Below are 23,564 nucleotides of genomic sequence, written 5' to 3' on the forward strand. Positions count from 1 at the left end.
TAATAGAATCCTTTGGTCTTTAGGAAGAAGTACATGTGTTTTGACCAAAGTAATATAAAAATAAAAGTAGACATTCTGCCATTTTTGTATGGTTTTCTAGGTTTGTAATGTAAAGTGAAGGGTAGCATTTGTACAAAACTGCCTAATTCCACCCAGGGGAAAGTAAAGGACATTTTAAATAGCCAGCCCATGGCAATGGTTCTCCATCTCCCTAGGATCATCCCATGTAGGGCATGTCAGTTGGGAACTGCATAGCTTATTGTCTTTTAAATGCATAAATCCCTGTTGAAATGGCACCCACTCTATCTGGGAAGGATGTCCAAACCACAGCCTGCATTTCATCTGATACTCTACTGGATCCTAAATTAGAGAGCTCCGCGACCCGTCCACTTTGGTGAGAAGCATAGGAAATACCCTGGCCTTGAATGTGTGTGCTTTGAAGAATTTTTCACCCAGAAAGACTGCTGGAATAGGGATGACAGCTCCAACAACAGGAGTCAGTTGCCTGTTTCCAGATGATGGCTCTTGGTGCACATTTCCACCAGCTGCTGATGGGTAGGTGGTTCTGAGCTCCCTGGAAGGCATCCCCCCCTCATGGTCTAAGAAATATGTGCTGGGTTTTCCTAGGAGCTATATGTCACACAGATGGGAAGCAATATTGAAAATACATTTGAAAAATGGCTTCCATACATCCGGAGCCAATTCCAAAGGCGAATTTTAGTTCTGTGATATAAAATGAGGCAGCAGAATAGACCAACATGGGTGGCAAATTCAATATACTTATTGATATTAATGGGAACATAAGGAAATGACTTAAAGAAGTGAATGTCTCTTTTCATTTCTGGTTGCATGTAAGAAGGAAGGAAATGCAGAGGGATGGGTGTTTGAAAAGGAAGGGGAAGGAGTTGTGATCCCCCAGCACCGGCCAGGACTACTTCTTAGACTGGATCGGTTCTCTGCAGTCTCTGTGCTCCCCCCCACCCCACCATCCCCAGCAGTAGACCCCACCTCCGCACTTGTCCCACTTCACTATTAATGTTTGTCAAATAATATGTTCACCTTCACATGCTGTATGTTGTTTGAGAAAGTTTGGGTGTTATGGCCATCTTTATAGGCCCAGCCCTCACACTTTTTTGGTTCCCCCAAAAGCAGACCCTAAGACAAGAAAGTTTGTTTAGGAGGTGATCCCAGGAGCGAGGAGGGAGTGTAGGCAGACAGGGAAGGGAAGCAGCCTATACAGGGGATGAATTGCTAACTCATGACTGCAGGAAATGAGAGCTCAGTTCTCTAGCACCCTCATGCTTCAGACTCATTCCACGGAAGATTTGGGGAGTTGGGTATTCATCCTCCAACCCCTCATTTTTATTCCTAGGCTGCTCTTACAAGGCACAGCTCCTGGCACTTCCAGCTGGCCCTGCAGCTGGGGCAGAAAGATACACACTTTTGCAATGGATCCTGTCCAGTTGCACAGGAGAGCCACTTAGAGTAGTGGGTTGATATCAACAGCTTCCGTACACATTTATTGGAAGAATATATGGATGAATGAAGCAAATTATTTCTTTTATTCCAATTTCCTTTGAATTGGTCTATTGTGTTACATGCATTGCTTTATTTTTTTCTTCATGTTCTTAACTGAGATATAATCTTAATAAAGAGCATAAAGTTTTCCCGTCTTAGATATACAGCTCAATGACTTTTGTCCATATAATCTCTGTGCACACCCACCCAGTTCCAAATATCAAACCATCCCCATGGCCCAGTAAGGCTCCCACTCAGTCAACACCAACATTCAACCAGAAACAATCACCATTCTGATGTCATAGATTCCTTCATGGATACTTGAAATTTTGACAAAGGTGTTTACACAACACATTCTTGTTTATGTCTTACTTTTTCCACTCAACACAATCCATGGGCACATCTACAGTGTTGTGAGTACTCATTAATTGTGTGTGTGTGTGTGTGAATGCCTTGCAGTGTTCATACAAATCAACGTTGCCATAAAAACTACTGCATCCCTATGTTTATAGCAGCACTATTTATACTAGCTATGGAAACAAGCTATGGAAACAACATAAATGCCCAAAAATAGATGACTGGATCTAGAAGATGTGGTACATATACACAATGGAATATTACTCAGCAATCAAAATAGATAAACTCATGCAATTTGTTGCAACATGGATGGAGCTGGAAGGGATCATTCTCAGCAAAATAAGCCAGAAAGAAAAAGAAAAATAGTGAATGGTCTCACTCATAGCAGGAATTTAGAAAACCTAAATAAGTAACTAATTATAATAAAGTAAAAATCAAAATCAACAAGCAACTATAACCAGAGACACACTATGGGGGGGTAGAGTGGGGAGGAGGGATTAGGGTCAAAATAAGGGGGGTGGGAATTGTATGAGGAATATAATCAAGATGAAAATACATACATTGTGCAAAAATGAAATTGATGTAAAAATATATATAAAATAAAATTAAAAAGCAAAAAAAAAGTTGACTAAATGAGTGAATTTCTGTTTTATAGCCATCCCTGCCTCTAGCAATGTTACTTGGCATATCACTAGATCCTGGAAGTCCAGCCACAGGGAATTCTCCTTTCCCACCACCCCTCAGCTTACTCTCAGGATAATTATACCTGCCTGGTCAAAGGCAGTTTTATCTCCTCACAGCCGTGAATGAGGAAAAATTGTCTATGGCTTATCAAAGTTGGTTTGAGCTCTGGAGAAGATAGACTAGTTTTTAAATAAAACTCCAGCACCAAACTAATTATAAGCCCCTAATCAAGTCATATTAGCTCTTTCTTTTCATTAAAAGAAAGGTGTCAGACACAAAAGCATTGATTTGAAAGGAAACCTGCACTCCTATATTGCAGCACTATTTACACATGGAAACAACCCAAATGCCCCAAAATAGATGACTAGACCAAGAAGATGTGGTACATATACACAATGGAATACTATTCAGCAATCAAAAAAGATAAACTCATGTCATTTGCAGCAACATGGATGAAGCTGGAAGGGATTATGTTCAGCAAAATATGAGTCAGAAGGAAAAAGAAAAATATCAGATGGTTTCACTTATAGCAGGAATATAGGGGAACCAAATAAGGGATCTGGAAAAAAAAAGACAAAGGTGGCAGGCAACTATATATCAGAGACAGTCCTCAGGGAAGGGAGAGGGAAAGGAATAAAAATGGGAGGGAAGAGCACAGAAGTCCATGGTGATGGCTCATGGGTGACTTGGTGGTGGGAATTTTATAGGGACTACACCTGAGAGGAGAAATCAAATATTGTACAAAAGTGAACAATGATGTAATATATATATATATATATATATATATATATGTATATATTTTTTGAAAAGGAAAGGTGTTGGGCTAATGGTTTCTATCATCCTTTCTGCTCCATGGACTGTGGTTGTGACAGGCATTGACTACACCTGATTGAGCATCATCCCCACATGCACGCCTAAGAAAATGGTGTTTCTCACTTACACAGACAGACACCAGCCTTCACCAGCAAAGCGCATCATTGGGCGACTGATCATGAGGCAAAGCTGGGTTGGGGGTCAGGCAGGAGAGATATAAGTACTTGTTAATAACAGTGTAAGAGCAGGAAGGGACTTTTGTTATTTTTAATTGAGGGGGCAGGAATTTTGTTTATTACTGGATGGGAATGAATAGCTGTGGTACTGTCCTTCTTTCCTAAATGCAAAGGAGGAATGCAGAGAGCTTACTTCTGCAGGCAGTGACCCTGTCCCCCATCCTCCACCCTTTCCATTTTTTCGTGATTAGCTCAATTTCAACAGCCCTAATCTGCCTCACTGACTTAAGGATTTGTTTTTAAAGTCACTGCCACACTGGAAGTCCAGAAATTTTCATGAATTAACAGCCCCCACCCCATCAATGATGCTTCAGGTATTGCATAGATAACACAGTTCTATCATTCTTCAATGGATAACTCTATGGCATGTGTTTTACAACCATTCTCCCCCACCCCTAGAAATAAATTCCAATTACCTACAAAGTTGACAACCCAATCACACACCCTGCATGGCCTTCCTTCCCTGCCGGCCTTGTTGCCTCAGTCCTTCCAAATATAGTTTCCACCCAAGCCCTTGCCTTGGGGCTGGTTTCTGAATAACACGGATAAAAGCAATCTTTTTTCCTTTTTAATAAAGTACAAATCAGAGGCTATTTTGTTTCTTTCAGTGACAATAGTCACCTATCAGAATAACAAAAGTGAACAAAAATTTAAAGAATTCACTTTATAACAGAATATTTTGAATGTTCTTCTTCTAAGGAACTCTTACCTAGATAAGTACATGAGAAAATATTCTTTCAAGGGCACCATCCACCAATCATTGTTTTTATTCTTTTTTTTTTTTTTTGAGGGGAGAAATTGACCAAATCATCTCCTCAGATATTCTCCTCCCTTCGAGTCCACAGATGTCCTGTCAGTTGCTGAGCATTGACTCTCAAGGTCCATGAGGCTCATTCTCCTTCAGTGTGACATGGCAGGTGACAGGGGACACCACCACAGAAAGCTCGTGCTTCAATTCCATTCCTTCGAAGAAACTTCCCACACACCCTTTCTCCTCTTGATAAACTCCTTGAGGTCAGTAGGAAAAAGTCTTCCTCCATAGGCCTCCCTGTTGGCCTACGGGGTAAGTCTCAACGCTATCACCTCCAAGGCCTGAGTTTGATCCCCGGCCAGGGAGCTACCCACATGGTACAGCAGACCTCTCCTGTTTTGCCCGCTGCTCCCCTCAGCAGTGTATTTCAGTACATCTGCCTGTTCTGCTCCCCACTGTGTCTCTGGTGAATCCTCTCACCTCTGGCTTGCACCCCAGTTCTTCTAGGCAAAAAAAATAAATAAACATTTTAGAAAAGAGAGAAAGTCTGCCTCCATTAGCGAATCTACTGAGGGATAATTGGAATGCAGGGGCAGGGGCTATGATGAGAGAAACCTGGGCTGCTGAGGAGACAAGGGGTAAAAGCAAGGATGCGTAATGGGCTACTCCATTCGTATGCCTCCCAGCCCATTGTCTGCCACACTACAGATACTTCAGACCTGAGGTCCTTTGTGTGGGAGGAAACAACACGTCAGAGGCAAGACATGCTAAAATGGTTGACAATCACACTAAAAATTAAATAACTGTGAGCAGGGAGATGACATAATGCATGGTGTTCTGGCTATGGACTTTAGCCCTCTGAGTCAGTAGAACAGACGTCCTTCAGTTCCCTCCCTACTCCCCCTTTACCAATCAGGGTTAAAGCTTGTTTAATTAACTGATGGGGAACTTAACGCAGAGGGATTAAGGGGTGACTGTGTTGTGAAAAGTGGAAGCCAGCACTGGGTTGGCTTGATCCTGATCTTCTGCACAGACCACATGTTCCAGCATCTTGGAGACTAACAATGATCATCTGGTCCGAGTCACTTAACGTTTTATTGTTTCCTTATGATGATTATTCAATTCGTCGTACTTGAAAATATTAATGTTTTTTATTTTGTATGTATATTTTAATTCTTGGCTTTCATCTCTATATTTGGGTTTGTTTTAAAAGTGCAGTTTAAAAAATTAAATCAACCAAAAATTTGCCAGAGCTTTTAAATGTGGTCCCCACTGCATTTTTGAAGTTGTAACTTTAAGGCTGAGAAATTTTTTCCAGGGAATGAGAGTTCATCTTGAAAGGGAACAAGGTGAGGCACCATATGGCAGCCCACCAGGCAGGGGGTGGATGGAGCCAAGCCTGTGTTCAGATGGCTGCTCCCCCACCCACTTCAGGAGCAAGCTGCTCCCTGTTAACCCCTTACACATGCAGATGTGAGCTCACTTTTATTTGGATCATCGCTGTAACCCAGGCACTGGTCAGGACTGCTTGTGTTACACCACTTGACCAGGGAAGACACCATGGCTAAAAAGGTTTAGATGACTTGCTTGAGTCACCCTTCCTCACCACCCCCCCCCAAATAAAAGGGAGAAGACACAGAAACAGATCTTGAATCTAAAACTTCTAATTCAAAGTCTGGCGAGTCATCCATAACTTTCAGTCTCCTGGCTCTAAGAATGTTAGATCAGGGCAATATTTGTACTAAGTTTCCAAATCAATAAATATAGATTATATGGACAGAATTGACAAGGCATAAGTCAATAATGAGCCTTTCCCCATAAGTAATTGACTGTGATGACCACTGCTGTTATGTATAAAGACATGTAGCTATTAGACAGACTTGGGCGTTCCTCCATCATTTCATACACTCAATCTGCCTTATTGTCAGTTATTCCTGAAAGTTTATTTAGTGCTAAAGAGCTGTCCTCTTCCAGAAGAGCTCCAGTCTAATCCTTGCCCAGCACAAAGTTTACTCAGAGCATGGTCCCCATGCAGCAGCATCAGTTAACAACTGGGAAGTTGTTAGATAAGCAAATTCCTGGGTCACTTCCAAGTTCTATAGAATTAGAGATTCTAGTGGTGATGTCTAGACATCTTTGTTTTACCCAGCTCTCCAGATGACTCTGACCTTTGCTAAAGTTGAAATAGTACTTTGCACTTAGGAAGTAGTTTTTATATGCATATATTTGACTGGGTGGGCTCCTCACATTCTGATATAAACTTCCTAGGCAATAAGTGCTAAGATATAACCATGCTAAAACTCCCCTGTTGGGTTAACATGGATTGAATAGAAATGCAGAAATGGGAATGAGGAATAATGAAAAAAGTACAGCTTAAAATAATCACTGGAATTCTAGGGATTCTCAATAGAAATCACAGGAAGAAAAATCTTTTGAAAAGCATATAGGAACTTAACAGAAAGAGAATATAGAATTCTGGCAGCAACATTACAGAGAACTGAAATTTTTAAGTATTATGAGAATTAACCTTAATTCATGCACACAGGGACCACTCAACATTTCACTCCCTCCCCCATCCAATATCCCTTCTATTATAGTCCAGTGGGGCCTCTCCACCTCTACTCCCAAGGATTTTTCACACTTTCTGATAAAAATCTTTGGATAGATGTGGCCTATTAGCCACCACATTGTGATAAAATTCAACCTGTATTTTTTAATATTCTATGCTTCATTTTAATAATTTAATGTCAGCTGCTTAAGGCACAACTTCTAGAACATCCATGATTCTCATTTTCATTGTATTAATCTTAATATTTATTTAGTTACATTCACAATTCTGCCAATTTCTAGATTGAAGACTAGCGTTGAGGCTGATTAAGAAAACAAATCAATAAGAAGGAATTTATCTGGCTGTTCTGGAATGTGGAACATTCATTTTCTCATTTTGCAGTAATTTTCAAAACCATCTAGAAATAAAGATATAGGATTTATCTTACAATTGGCAGTTCTGTTCTTGGTTTGGCTCTATTGCCAAGAATGGGATAAAGAATATTTGAGCTACAAACTGATTTCTCCAGATGCTGACCCCAAAGTGTGTTTGAAAAAATCTAATAATTTGTTAACTCTACAACCAGTCTTAGATTCAGGAGAACTGGTGGCTCTTTCTGACTCTGGTGCTCATTAGGTAACGTTAGTGTTTTGATGTCTCATTTGAAAAATGGGACTATTATAGGCTCTGAATGCATCATGAAGTCTTGTAAAACTCAAATTATTTTTAAATGACATAATGTATATGAAAGTTATATTACAAATATATTATCACTAGTGTAGTGTTATTACTACTCCAATATTATTAGTATCACTGTTGTTATTGTCATTATCATTTTATTGCTATTATTACCTAATTCAGGAGAAATCTCTGGCAGATATTTTTATCTATATGAACTTGTTTCTTTTCATGTGATAGCTTAACTGATCTTAACTATGATCTGTTCTTTATCCAGTATTCTCTGATTTTGACTATTAAGGGAAACACATGAAGAAGGTTCTAACAGAGTTTTCAGTGACCCACCATGTCCACTCAGCACTCATATGTCCTGAACATAAAACTTGATTTTGATTGCAAACTCCTGCAACCCTCTGCACAAGGTTTTCTCTGACTACTAGAGTAAAAAGGTAGACTGGGTATTCCAGGACTTAGTGCTCCCTTGAGTGTTTCCTCTTGATGGCAGATGGGAATTGGAGGAAAAATAACCCCATCTTCTGTACCAATCGTCTGGAGACAAATCTGAGAAATGTTCTATGTAGGTTCCCAAAAGGTGCCTGCTGATATGGTCCCAGGTGCATGCCATGGTTACTTGCTCATTAACACAGCTGCTCTTCCTGCCTGTCCTGCCTCATGCCCTACCTTCCATTCTAAATAAACCACTTGCGTCCAAATGCTTGTCTCAAGGTCTCTTTGCTTAGTTTGGGGAAACCTTTACAGGGTTTGTAAAGGCAGCTTGACAGAGATGAACAGGCAAGTGGGCTTGGGAGGAACAGACAGTGTTAGCAAACTAATGATGCACTGGAGTGTCCAGACCTTATAGAATTTGGAATTAATGGGACAGAACCATGAACAAGTTGGAAACAGATGCAACAGAGATGATAGGTTTTAAGATCACTCCTGTTGCATACAGGACTGACTGAAATGAGGAAAACTCTAGAGAAACCTAGTAAGGGAGGCATAGTGGAAATTCAGAGTAAGATAGTAAGGTCTGGATGAAGGAGTCTCCCAAAGATTGCAGAATGGAAAGGAGGATAATAACATCACAGCTGGCAAACACCCTCGGGGCTGAGTGATCAAGGCCAAGCACACCAGGGCTAAGTCAGGTTGAGAGCATGGATCCTTGATGAAATGTGATAAAAATAGCATTTCATGGCCTTGTTCTTCCTCAAAACTCAGCTAAACCATGATATAAACACAAAATTGAAGGGCATTCTACAAAATAACTGTTACATTCTCCTAAAAATTGTCAGGTCATAAAAAATAAGAGAAGTCTGGAAACTGTCACAGAGAGGGGAGGAAACATGACAGCCACAGGTAACATATCTCATGACAGCTACAGGAACAGAAAAATGAAAATAGAGAAAAACTTATGAAATTCAAATAAACTATAGAGTTTAGTTGATAATAATGTCCGGATATCCCTCAGAGACAGTGCTCATTAGTTCCAGACCTCTGCAATAAAGTGAACCATGGTATTTTTGGTTTCCGAGGGCATATAAAAGTTATATTTGCACTATACAATCGTGTATTAAGTATGTAACACATAGCATTATTTTTTTTAAATGTTCAAAAACTACAGTGTCAACAGAACTACCATGAAGATCTTTTTGCCAACAAATTGGATAATCTATAAAAAAATGCACAAATTCTTAGAATCATGTAATATTCCGAGACTGCCTCAGGAAGACGGAGTAAAAAACCCTTTGTTTTCATTTAACCCACATGGAATACCCTATGTGACTGCAGTTTTACCGATATTTGCAAAACACAGAGCTTTCTTTTTCTTCCTTATGAGGTCAAGCCCTAGATATTTTTTCCAAATTCTAGATTTTTAATGCTAGATTCTTTTCATCATTGCCTGATGGAGTCTGTCTGCTCCTCCCAAGCCCACTTGCCTGCTCATCTCTGTCAAGCTGCCTTTACAAACCCTCTCATAGTCTGGGTTTCCCCAGAAACAGTTTTACTCACGTTGAAGTAGCCAGGCTGTTTGTCCACCTGAGCCACTGATGTACCTGCAAAAACAATCTGCAAAGAGACATAAGGGGAAGAACAGCATACATTCATATACAAAGAATGCTCACAAATACCAAAAAGTAAAAGCCAGAATCAAATTCCCAAATCTGGGGGATGATGACAGCAGAGGTCACATGGTTTCAGATGCCATTCTCCATACCTTAGACTTTAGAAAAAGAAAGACTTAGAGCAATTACCAAGATGGACTCATGGCCTTATTCATCATCTCACGGTTTCCAGTGATCATTAGTAAATCAGTCCTGGGGTATCTTGACACAGCAGCTGATAGAGAATAATAGAATATTTAAGTTTTTGTCTTTTTTAAAGCAAATATCTCAGAACTTCCACGGAGTCACAAGGCCAATGGGTTTTGGTCTTTGAGTCATCACCTTCTAAGACCATCTTCACTCTGGAGTGATGCACCAAAGGTTTTATGCCCACAGTTTCCAAAGAAATATGAGTAATTAGCAATGCATCGTAAGGACCCGACCATTTTTCAATAGTTGAGCTTGGGCATCTCCACTTTGACAGGTGTCAAGAAAGACCCAAGCACCAGGTCTGGAAGGATGCAGTAGTTCATCTGGAGGCATAGAAACCTGATATCTCATAGAGAGCAAAGTTAAGAGCTATAGTCAAATTTCCTGGATATGACATTTGTAATGTTTGAGTCTATATTCTTGTTCTTTATGCAGTGTTCCAAATTGAAGCTTGGAATTACTTTTCAAAGACAATTCCAAAGACACTGAAATGTAGCCCACTTCTAGTAGCCACTCTTATCTGACAGGTGATGGACAATAACTGACCCCAATGCACACTGGTTTCTCAAAATAGTTTCTCCAAGGGCTTCTCTAGGATGTGATTCATTTTCTCGGTTTTTCACATAGATTTTTGCCCCCAGGTAGCATGTAGCTTCGAAGTAATCTGTGAGACATTATTTGCTTTCTGAGTGACTTCTAAAGCAAATACGGGCCCTTAATGGAACTGGAAATCCAAAGTGAGGGATTATTTCCATCAGCAATTGTTCAGCAAATTTTTCAATTTTTCCTCATCCTATTAGGAAATATTTCAACTCATCCCACACAAGCGATACTTATAATTGCCAGTGGTTCTGGGTGCTTGCATAAAATACACTTTCCAGTTTTCAAAAAGGCATTTTCCCCAACATTGACAATATTGAACCCCAGTAGTTTTCAAGTGTGATTTAATCTTGGGGTTATGCTTGGTGCATAAATGGCAACCTTGAGTGAACAATTGAGTCAATGTATGCAAATAGATGCCCTTTAAATCTGGGAACATGTAGTAGGGTCACTCCCATAGTGGGATCCCTCATGTACTGACGTCTCACCTTCAGGTGCACTCTGGGAGTTGTATCATTCCATGTGAGTTCACTCTTCAAACAGAGCTGGGGTTGAAGTTAGTGAACCCCCATTCATGGGCCTTTTCAGAAGAGGAACCTAGTCTAAAGATTGAGTCCATGTCTAAATCAAAATACACACAAAGAGAACTCTAGTGAAGTAAAACCAAATTCCTATAAATTAGAAACAGAAGACTCCCACCACATGCCCTGCAATTGCAATGCCCTTATAGTGATGAAAATAAGGAAGGATTTCTTTGGGAATACTACTCAGCTATAAAAAAAAAAAAGAGGTGAAATTTTGCCAGTTGCCACAAAATGGATGGACTGGTGGTGATAGTGCTAAGTAAAATAAGTCAGAAGGAGAAAGACAAATGCTAAATGATTTCATTTCTGTGAAATACATAGAAGCAAGGCAAAGGAACAGACAAAACCAGACCAAAACCCTTGAAATCTAAATGCAGAACTGAAGATACCAGGAGGGAAATGTGTACAGTGAAAAGTAAAGCAGGGAGTGGGACCAATGGACCCTGATGAAGGATTATGGGTGCTTTGGTGGTAGGTATGGTATAATTACATACATTTGAAGAAGTATGAACCTATAGTCCTAAAATATATACAGTGTTGTAAACCAATATTACTGCCATAAAATTAATTTAATCCAAAAGGCAGAAAAAAAACCCAAGGTGAATACCTTAATTTAAAAACTTTTTATTGCAAAAAATATTAACCATTATCTGAGCTGCTGGAAAAATAACTTCAATAGAGCAACTCAACCCAGGTTGCCACAAACCTTCAATTTGTAAAGAGCTCAATATCTGTGAAGCATGATAAAGTAAAATTGAATGAAACAAATGAAACAAGGAATGTCTGTTTTAATATTGGTGCTTTAATTCTGACAAATGCACAGTAGCCATGTAAGATGTTAATGGGAAGCTGTATTGCAAGGCACACAGGAAATTTGCAGTACATGTAAACTTGCATGTAAATTTGAAACTTCTGAAATTAAAAGTTCAGAAGGAAAAAATGTCTGAAACTAAATTTTTTAAAAATCCTAGAGTGAAGGGAATTTTATCTCAAAGAAATTTCTCTTTCCTAAACTAGAAAATGTATAAAATCTTTCAAAGAAACACTAATTCAAAAGATGGAGGTATGCCAATGTTCATAGCAGCTTTATTCAAATTAGCCAACAGAATACTACTCAAATACTTTTTTAATAAATTTTATTTTTATATTCCCCATACAATTGCAACCCCCTTATTTTTACCCCAATCCCTCCCCTCCCCGCCCCCCACCCCCCACAGAGTGTCTCTGGTTCATAGTTTTTTGTTGATTTTGATTTTCAGTTTCTTATAGTTATTCATTTTCCTGGTCCCTTATTTAATAAGTTTTCTAGATTCCTGCTATGAGTGAGACCATCCGGTATTTTTCTTTTTCTCTCTGGCTTATTTCACTGAGCATGATACCTTCCAGCGCCATCCATGTTGCTGCAAATTGCATGTGTTTATCTTTTGTGAATGCTGAGTAATATTCCATGGTGTATATGTACCACATCTTCTTGATCGAGTCATCTATTTTGGGGCATTTGGGTTGTTTCCAAAGCTTAGCTATTGTAAATAGTGCTGCTATAAACATAGGTGTGCAGGTGCTCTTTGGAATTGATGTTTCTGTGTCCTTTGGGTAAATACCTAAGAGTGGAATTGCTGGATCATATGGAAGCTCTGTGTTTACTCAGATACTTTTAAAGAGGTGAAATCTTGCCTTGTGTGACAATGTGAATGGAGCTTGAGGTGATTATGCTAAGTAAAATAAATAAGAAAGTGCTTTCTCACATATGTATGGTATAACAACCACAGAAAATGAATTAACAAAATACAAGAATCTAAATCTTAGGCGGAAAAATATGGTGATTACCAGAGGGGAAGCAAGAAGGGGAGTTGGAGGAAAGGGTAGGGTGAGTTAATTTGAGAGTGTACACAGCTGTGCTCCCAAAATTTATACAGCTTTATAAACCGATAGCAAACCAATAGATAGATAGATTTGTGTGTGTGTGTGTGTGTGTGATGTGTGTTTATATATATATATATATATATATATATAAAATCAAAGACTGATTTCTAGTGAAAATGTAAATTGGTATAATCATTTGAAAAATAGTATTGAGAGTTTCCAAAAAATTAAGAAAAGAACTATCAAATCCACTTTTGGGTATACCCAAAGGAAATGAAATCACTATCCCAAAGAAATATTTCAGTTCCATGTTTTTGCTGCATTATTCAAGTAGCCAAGTAATGGAAACAATCTAAGTGCCCATCAACATGAATGAATGAAGAAAATGTAGTATATACCATACAGAATGGGGTATTGTCATCCGTAAAAAGGAAAGCAATCCTGGCTTGGACATGTATGGGACTTAAGGGTACTATACTAAGTAAAATAAAAGGGGCAGAGAAAGACAGATATGATATCACCTGTTTATGGAATCTAAAAAAAATGAATTTATAGAAATAAGAGATCAGATTGGTGGTTGCCAGAGGTGGGGTGTGGAACTAGAAATGGATGAATGTAGTCAAAAGGATTATAACATAAATAATCTTGGCATGTGATGTACAGCATGGTGACTATAGTTAACAATACTGTATTGTAGCAGAAAGTAAATCTTCAAAGTTCTCATTATAAGAAAAAAGTTGTAACTAATAAATGTTAACTAAAAGTTACTGTGGTCATCATTTTTCAGTTTATACATATATCAATTCATTATGTTGTGCACTTTCAACATCCACAGTGTTATAAGTCAATTGTATCTCAATAAAACTATGGGAGGGAATAGAAAAATGACTGCTTTCTGCCAGTTCTAGTTTTTCTGCCTCTCATCCTTTTACTCAGCATTTCCCAGCTTGAGTTCAATCCCTTCAAGAATCCTTTCTAGACAATTTGAACTATAGCCAGCCTCCCTGTCCTCTGAAATCTCCGATGGTTCTCATCTCTTTCCAACTCCAGTTCAGTGACATCATACGCTTGTTTTGACCATGGTAGGAGTGTTTACATATTAGAAATTAGTAAATCCTATAAATCAAGGTTTGGCCAGCATACCACTGTTATAGTCTATGCCACCCACTTTAGCATTCTTTTCATTTTTCCTTTTTATGGGACATGGATATTTCATGTCACTGTTTCTAGAATAGTTAATGTGAAATCCTCAGGAGTCAACTTGCATGGTTGAATATATTTCACTGGCCCAAACTAGAGTGGCTATACAATAGCTTCCTGTGTACTGGTGGGTGAAAAATTCTACCCCAGGACTCGAATAGGAAATCAATGGGAACAATTCCGGCCTTTGACATCTCTGATAATCTATTTACATATCTGAAAAGGAATAGAATTGAAAGAGATGGTCTGAGACTCAGTCAGATTGGACATTCCTGAATTCTCCTGGGTCAGAGTGGTAAGGATGAACTCTTCCAATATCTTCATTCTAAGTATGTGGACCCAAGGGCTGATAATGGAAAGTCTCATGATCAAGTGAGTTTGGAAAATGCAGATCCAACTAACACAGATTTATTTCTCTGACTGCAGGACTTCCAGTATTTAACCAGCTTGATACTTGGGACACTCAGAAATGGAAGGAGAAACAGCAGTTCCAAACTCATGTGGGTGTGAAATCTCAGGAACTGGCACACTTAGCAGTCTATTTCAGGGCAGCCCAGGGGAAACATAATCAAATTTAGATCTTAATTGGAAGAATGCATCATTCATTCCTCTGTGCATCTTTTCCCTTGCCTTGAGTTTGAAGGAAGACTTGGAGGGAAGTAAGTTGGGGTAACCTGGACTTACTGAGTGCATTTGGACAACTGACTCATTTTCAAATAGTTAAGCATTCAAGGCAGAATCCACAGAGGAAGCAATTTGTTCTTATCTCTGCTGATGGCAAATATTTATATTGCTCTTCTCTAAGACATTACCTTGTTTACCTTCACAATACTCCACCCTGTGAAGTTGAGGAGACTGTTGTTCTTAATCTGCATGCAGGTTATCAATGCCGGTGTTGACAGTAGTGTTAGGAGCAACCCAAGTATAGCTCTTCTTCAATAATCTGGATTTTCCCCTACCTAAATTTTAGAACTTCTTAAATACTTTCTAAAAATGTGGCTTTGTCTGTTACTGGCTGAAGAGAAAAAAATAATAATGCTGGCTTATATTTTCATTTATAATGCTGTTGTGTTTGGACGGTGCTTTTACAACTATTATCTCATTTTGCCATCACAAAAAAATTGTGAGATCAATAGAACGTTCTTATGTTACAGAGAAAAAAATGAAAGCAACTGGAGTTTCAAGATGTCTCAGCTTATCAGAGCACGCAGAGGCATCGGAGCTGTGGCACCAGAGCTGTGGCATTCAGCCTCACGGGACACAGGAAGACTCGGGAAGGTTTTTAAGGTGATGGGTGCTTGGGCTTCTCCCCCAGAAATCCTGTTTTAGATGATTTGAGGTGTAGCCCAAGCACTGGGAGATGTCAGCTTTCTCCAGGTGATTCCAATGTGCAATTCTGACTTCTAAACTCACATTACTTTTCATGTAGCAATGTGTCATATTTACATAAATACTTTCTCCATATTTCTCTCAGCTTCTTTATCTCTCAATCCTAATTTTGATGAGAAAATGTGAAATGTGGCATGATTCGCTGACCTAATCTTTACTCGATATCAAACCACAGACAACACCCCAGAAATTTTATCAGGGTAGTCAAAGAGGCAACCACAACTTTTGGATTTTTTGTGTGAGATGATAATTATAAGTAAACAGGAATAAATACTTTTTTTTTTTATACAGGTATCCCACTGTTGTGAGATTTATCCTACAGAATTTATCCTACAGAAATATCTCTTTAAATGTACAAAAATAAATGTCTAAGAATGCTACTGCACAGCTAGTTGTAATAGCAGAATATTGAGAAACAACTTAAAATATCTATTAGTAGGAGAATACAAATTATGACAGATGTAAAAATACCTATTAGTAGGAGAATACAAATTATGACAGATGTATATTATAGAATGATACACTAGTGTTTGAAAGAGTAAAGTTTATTTTTGTACACTGACAGCAAATTGATTTATTGGGTGAGGAAAGAAATTACAGAAGAATATTATACAATGACCCAATATTTGTTTAAAACAAATCAACCTATGCATATACATCAGGTTTTTTATGCAGAAAAAAAAATCTGAAAATACCTACATCAAATTCTTTTTTTAAAGATTTATTTATTTTATACAAGAACTGGGGTATAGCTCAGAAGTGCAGGAGGGTGAGAGAATTCACCAGAGACAGACCGGGGAGCAGAACAGGCAGACGAACCAAAGACACTGCTGAGGGGAGCAGCAGGCAAGGCAGGAGAGGTCTGCTGCGACCATACATCAAATTCTCATTGGTGGTTTGCTCCAAGTATTGGATTAGAGATAGAAGAGGGTTGAGGGTATGGAAAACTTCAGTTTTCTCTTTATTGTTTGAAAGTTTGTAATACAAATGTATGACAGTTGTAATTTTTAACAAGAAACTATAAAGCAGAGACACACTATGGGGTGGGGGGCAGGGAGAGGAAGGATTAGTGTCAAAATAAGGAGGGGTGCAACTGTATGGGGAATAGAACCATAATGAAAATGCAAACATTGTGCAAAAATGAAAAATTATGTAAGAATTATATAAAATAAAATATTTAAAATAAAATAAATGAATAAATAATGGTTGTAGTTTCAAAAAATTTTTATTTATTTAAAAAATGTATTTTTACAACAACAAAAAGAGCTTTAATCATTGCCAATGGTGAGCACCATATGGGGAGAGAGTGTTGCTGCTTGATAGGACTGGCTTCCATGAGGAGGGGCATCTCTTCTGGTTCACAAAGCATCGCTTTGAATTGAAAATGCAGCAGTGAGAAAGGGAGAAAAGCAAAAAGAAACAAGGCAAGAGGAGGTACTTATAGTTAATCCTGGAGGCCTTCTTGGGCTGTGATCTCCCCTGAAGGGAGTGTGGGATACACCTTAGGTCCAAGTCAGACGGGTGAGGCCAAGCCCCAGACCCAGAGCAATATCATTAGAATTTGTAAAGCAACTGAGCCATTTTTGAGTTGAGGAATGAATAATCAGAGCTCTGACCTTGGAAATTTCATCTTGTAGGAGTGTGGAAAGGTTGGATTCTTGGAACAGGCATACAGGGACCTTTCTTCCAGTCCTGACCAGTGATACCAAGCTGGGGGCACTGCTGGGGATCTAGAGAATTCCCAGGGCAGAGTTTGTTGTGCAATGGACTCAGACCACAAGAGTTTGTACATCAACCAAAAGAGGGTGCCAGAAAGTGGAGGGGGGAATGTCACCACCTAGATCAGGGAACACTATACCACCCGCCAGCAACAGTGGCTGAAAGCAGGAGCAAGGGGTGCAGGTCTGGGTATTCAAGTCAGTCACCCATGTGGCTCCCAGCACCTCACAGCAGGAAGTTCAATGGTGTTTCAGAGAAGTACAAACACTAAGTAGAGATTTTAATCTCTGAAAAACATTCACAGCTTTAAGGTCAGACCAAGACTACATTTTTTTTTTTCCAAAATTCATCTAGCTCCATTTCCCCTTTCCTGGCAAATTTCTTCTTTTTCTATGTCTTCCTGGAACTCAACAAAAATCTACCCAAAACAACTTCCTCCCTTGTTGGAACTGTCATCTCTGAAAGAAAAGAAAATATCCAGACCCCGAGTCTCTGGAGTGTTCCATCACAGAGAAGAGAGTCAGGCCTCTCTTCCCTCTTTGATCCTCTTTCTGTTGTCACTGCTGCTGTGACATCTTTGAGGGGAGAAGAAGAAAGGAGGAAAGGAGAGGAGTGAGGGGAGCAGGAGAGGGGAAGGGGGGAAGGGGAGGGGGAGGAGGGAGGGATGTGAGATCCCCAGCCCATGTTCTGGGGGAGGGGAGGAGTATTGTCTTGGTGCCCAGAGTTCCTGTTTGTCAGCTGGTGCAGGGTTGTGCAGGGGGCTTCTCACCAAGGACAGAAGTCCCAGTATGAGGCACATATTGGGAAACCAGAATGTGCTGAAAGCAGCAGGCAGATATTAGACTAGAGATCATATGCTTTGACCAGCAGGAACAATGGAGCCACTCAGGCATTAACCCCTGTCACTCCACCGTAGCTTACATCCCTGATAATGCATCCCCATGCATGTACTCTCCCCGGGTCCTTGCCCCACCTCTGTGATTCTAATAAATATGAGACTGCCTTTGGATTGGAGCTGCACATTATACCCTGGGTAGCCCCTCTGGGCTTCTCATTATTTACATGGACTTCTTCCAACGCTGCCCCACAAGGCAATTTGAAGGAGGGAAGGGGAGTGGAGGAGGAATGAGGCCCAAATCCTAGCAGCACCTGTCAATGATCAGGCTCTTTAAGGTGTCAGTCCTATCCCAGTGAGGGTCATGTGATTACCTTGGCAGATCTGGGCTTCATGGGCAAAAGCATCACTGCAGTAGTATTGCCTTGGAGGTGTTTTTCAAGTTCTTCTGAAAGAATTGTGTGACCCAAGGACTTTACCTGTAGACTAGTACCCACCCCCCTCCCTACATAGCCCCAGACAAGTGACAACACACAAGACTCAGCATGTGGATGGACCAGGGCCAGTAAAAAGACCTTAGTGTGTGCAACCTGACATCTATAGCCACACAAAAATGATAAATGCAGAAGTGAAGAGAGGTGGCTTGACCTTGACTTTTTTTTTTTAAGATTTATTTAATTATGCATACAAGAGCTGGGTATAGGCCAGGGGTGTGTGGAGTGGGAGGATTCACCAGAGAGAGCAGGGAGCAGAACAGGCAGATCTACTGAAATACACTGCTGAGGGGAGCAGCAGGCGAGACAGGAGAGGTCTGCCACGCCATGTGGGTCAGCTATTTGGCCCAGAATCAAACTCATGCTGCAGTGACTGTGGATAACTTCATAGGGCTGACACTAAACCCCTTGTGCCACCAAGGAAGCCCCTTGACCTTAACTTTTTAAAAAATTGTAAATTTTTTTTTAAATTGTAATTTTTTAAAAATCTGTACAGTTTAAACTATCTCTTCCTTCTCATTCTACGGTACCGAGAGGTGGCATCCAGGGTAGACTGAGAGTGCTTGAAAAGGAAATATACCTCTCCGACGCTTATATTTCTTGGGAGATGTGATATTGTAATTATCTATGTAGGATACACATTATCTATGTGGGTCCTAAGAATGACTCTAAAGAGAAATAAACAGCATGTCTCCTTCTAACAGTGATGTGAGCTACTTTGTGTAAAAATGGACCAGACTTGATTCTGTAGTCAACTGGTCCACCACTCAGCTACACCCCAGACATGCTTCTGAACAGTGTTATGTGACATCAGTTACATTCAATAAAGTACTATTTCCCCATGGGCTTATTATTTCAATTCTCTTACTCCAACAATCATAGTCATTATTGTAGTAAATCTTGCATTCGATTAAGGCTTTAAAACTTACAAGTACTTTCTGATAATTTAAGTAAAACAACTTGATAATGAAAGAAAATTGTTGATTGCCTTTAAAAGAGAAGAACCTGAATTTTTAATCTATTACCCTCTAATTTGTTTTCTATCTTATGGTCTCACTACAATTAGGTACACGTGAGTAATTTACTCTGCAGAATTTGAGCACACAATCTTTGCTCATTTCCCTGTTTTAGAACAGAATTATCACTACTATTTTAGGGTAGATAAATATCAAGATGTTTGGCATAACCAACCCCATATTATCATAATTCCAAAAGCATAAAAATATTCAAACTAAAATCTAACACACTAAAAGAAAGTGAATTAGGATCTATAGGAAGAAAACTATATTGTTTTCTCCATAAAAATCAAAAAACACTTATACTAGATATACAGCTCTATAGATAGAGTTAAAATAAGCTACAAAACTAGAAAATGGGGCCTCCTCGGTGGTGCAGGGGTTGAGCGCTGGGTTGTGAAGCTGCCCGCAGCCTCTGCAACGCCGGTTCGATCCCCAGCCACCGGGTGAGGGTCCCACATAGCACACAGACCTCTCCTGCCGCCCGCTGCTCCCCTCAGCAGTGTACTTCGGTCCTTCTGCCTGTTCTGCTCTCTGCTCTGACTCTGGCGAATTCTCGCACCCTCCTGCGCTTCTGACTGTACCCAGTGCCTGTATAAATAAATAAATAAATCCTTAAAAAAAAAAAAAACTAGAAAATGATTTGCAGTGTGAATTGCATGTAAGTTAATGCCCCTGATGTATAAATACAAAGTGGTCTTCAAGTTATGCAGATAAAGAGGGGGCAACAGAGCCTGGTCAAAGAAAGTGCTAGGACAATTCACAACTAATTACAAGTGTCCGGGGCTGCTTAGGAAGACGATGTCACTATCACAAAGCTACCTAAGAAATACAAAGAAAAATTGATATATCTGAGTCCATCAGTCCATGATCAGGCTTACTCATTTTGGGGAAATAGGCACTGACAAGCATTTTTACTCAAATAGCAAATTAGTAAGCTTTTGACTTGGCATACTTTAATCCAGTAGAACCATTTCTGGTAACTTAAGTAATAAGACACTGGATTCACAGTTAGCATTCACTCAAGGGACTATATGTTCTTTGTCAGAGGAAGAGACAGACAGACAGACAATGAAACTTAAATGCATGGTGATTCTGGCCCCCTGCCCCAATCCCTTCATGTAGTAGGTATGTGCCAGGAGAGAGGCAGGAACAGCTCTGCCCAAAACTGTCTTCAACTCATCTCAAAGGGTCTCAAATGGAAAGAGCACCTCACTGCTGGACTGGCTGACAGGGTTTATAGGGAAATGTACTATTCACCTTTCACACAGCACGTGGCTCCAAGCAAAATGCAAGACAGCTAGTCCAGCTGGTACTTGTTGAGAGCAGCTGTAGGAGCTAAAATAGAACACCCTGGCTGTGCCTTGGAGGAAGTCCCATCTTTCTTCAGGATAGCATCCACCTAATTTTCTTTGGAGATGCTGAGTACTTGAAAGGCTACCATGCAGGGCCTCCCAGGTTGTGCAGAGGTTAAAGACACAGCACTATTGAGTTACTGCCAGACACTTTGGCCTGAGTTCGATCCCCAGCCAGGGAGCCACCCTCATAGCACAGCAGACCTCTCCTGTCTCTCCCGCTGCTCCCCTCAGCAGTGTGTTACAGTGGAACCATCTGTTCTGCTCCCCACTCTGTCTCTGGTGAATCCTCTCACCCCCCATCCCCCCTCCTCTGGCTTGCACCCCAGCTCTTGTATGCATAAATAAATCTTAAAAAAAAGAAAAGTTACCATGCAGTCATCTATCCTGACACCCCACATGTCATGTGACACCAATGAACAATGGCATCTATCCTGGTGGTAATAATGTAGAGGAGTGAAAAACTGGGAAAGGGCCCTAAATCTATCAGCAGACATTTGGAAAACATATGAGACACTGTTCAGTGGAGCACTCTGTAGAAATAAATGCTGTGGGGCTTTCTGTGTCCATATGAAAGTGTCTAATACACAGAGACAACAGAGATCACATAAGGGCAGATCTAACGAGACTCACTTATGTAAAGTTTAATATGTTTTGAAAATGAGTATGTGAAACTCAGCCTGTTTTTGTGTTCTCATGCCTGCGCATATTCACAGGGAAATAACTAGAAGGATTTTTCAGAAAAGATAACTACTCTTCTGCGTGGTCGGATTTTGAGCAGATTTTACTCTTCGGGTTTCATTTGATACGTTTTTGTCTTTAGTTTTCTAACTCACATGAATTTTTACAGGAACATGTATATACTTAAAATCAGAAAAAAAATAATAAAGCTATCTCCATTTTCAAAGCAAAAAGGAAACTGATGCCAGTAAGAGAACCCTCAAAAGCAGCTTTTCAGGGCTCACTTGCTACTGGATGAGGAATCCCTTCTTCCAACAACCATAGGAAACATCTGCAAATGACCCAGATGTCATTCATTTTGCTGTTCCTAAGTGCCCTAGCATTGAGTATCTTATTTTATTCTCTTGTCATGAGAAAAAAATACTCACAATCCCCTATGTTTGACTTCAGGAGACAAGAACTGCTTGCCATGTACACTGCTAGAAAATAAAAATATGGAAATGATAAAATGTGTTTCCCTGAAATCCTCAAGAAACTGTTGGGGACACTAATCACACAGATGAATGGAATCAACAGTCTACTCTCAAGGGAGGGGCAATTAATGCTTCCTGGAGGACTGAGGTAAGGCTGCCCCGAGAGGATGGCACTGGGCTGGGGTCTTCAGTGACCAGAGACCAGGTAGGTAGAGCAGACACAGAGGCACTGCGGGGGAAGCACAGCTGGGGAAAGGCAGGGGGTGCACATCACATCTGATGAGCAAAATGGAAGAGGGAGAGAAGGGGGTCACACAGGCTGGAAGAGAATGTGAGGACCAGAATCTGCTAGGGGCTTCTATGTAGCAATAAATGTCTATGGCTGGAGATTTTGTTTGGTTTGAGAGAAAGACCGACAGTGGATCCGTGGATCATCTCTGGCCAGCAGACCTGTGTGTGTCTCCCTGTCTATGCTCCAGCACGGCCAGCTTGGAGACTGTCAGCAGTTAGTAAACACATATTGATTAAATGGCAGTCAATGAGCTACAGTTGTAGAAGTTAACACAGCATGAAAATATTGACGAAAGTGAGAAGCTGTGTTTTTTTTTAATTTTATACATACATATATTTTTAAAGATTTACTTATGTTTTTATACAAGCACTGGGTACAGTCAGAAGTGTGGGAGGGTGAGAGAATTCGCCAGAGCCAGAGCAGGGAGCAGAAGGGGCAGACGGACAAAATACACTGCTGAGGGGAGCTGTGGGCGTGGCAGGAGAGGTCTGTGCACCATGTGGGACCCTCGCCGGTGGCCAGGGATCGAACCGGTGCTGCAGATGCTGTGGGCAGCTTCACAGCCCAGCGCTCAACCACTGCACCACCAGGAGGCCCTAATTTTATGTTTTTTACATCATTCTTCATTTTTGTACAATGTATGCTTTCTCATCTCTGTTATAGTCCTGGTGAAATTCCCACCCTAATTCACCCATTTTAATGGTATTGTGAGTGTCCCCAGAGACTGTGATGCAGGCAGGTCTTCTTTCAGTCTCTGATTTGACTCAGCAATCCTTGCTCTTAAGACTGAGGACACAGGGCCTCCCCTGGTGGCACAGCGGTTGAATGCTGGGTTGCAAAGCTGCCACAGCCTCTGGAGCACCAGTTCAATCCCTAGCTGCCGGCAAGGGTTCCACATGGCATGCAGACCTCTCCTGCGGCGCCCGCTGCTCCCCTCGGCAGTATATTTCGTCAGTCTGCCTGTTCTGTTCCCCCCTCTGGCTCTGGTGAATTCTCTCACCCTCCCACGATTCTGACTGAACCCAGTGCTTGTATAAATAAATAAATAAATCTTTAAAAAAAAAAAAAAAGACTGAGGACACTATCAAACTTGAACATGTATTTTGTGCTCCCTCCTCATCTGCCTCACCTTTCTCCTGTCAGCTAGGCTGTCATCTAAGTTCCTT

At 40.4% G+C, this 23,564-nt stretch overlaps 1 long non-coding RNA gene across 1 annotated transcript; it reads left to right on the plus strand.

Moving 5' to 3' along the window:
* Window positions 1-1,880: 1,880 nt before the first annotated feature.
* On the plus strand, window positions 1,881-22,119 carry LOC129146545 (uncharacterized). The gene is made up of 3 exons (XR_008553405.1): window positions 1,881-1,931; window positions 15,299-15,431; window positions 22,084-22,119. It is a non-coding gene; the product is annotated as an uncharacterized LOC129146545 (long non-coding RNA).
* Window positions 22,120-23,564: the final 1,445 nt, after the last annotated feature.

This window comes from Talpa occidentalis, unplaced genomic scaffold (assembly GCF_014898055.3).
Source record: "Talpa occidentalis isolate TD23 unplaced genomic scaffold, MPIMG_talOcc4v2.1 talOcc4.10, whole genome shotgun sequence".
Taxonomy (NCBI): Eukaryota; Metazoa; Chordata; class Mammalia; order Eulipotyphla; family Talpidae; genus Talpa; species Talpa occidentalis.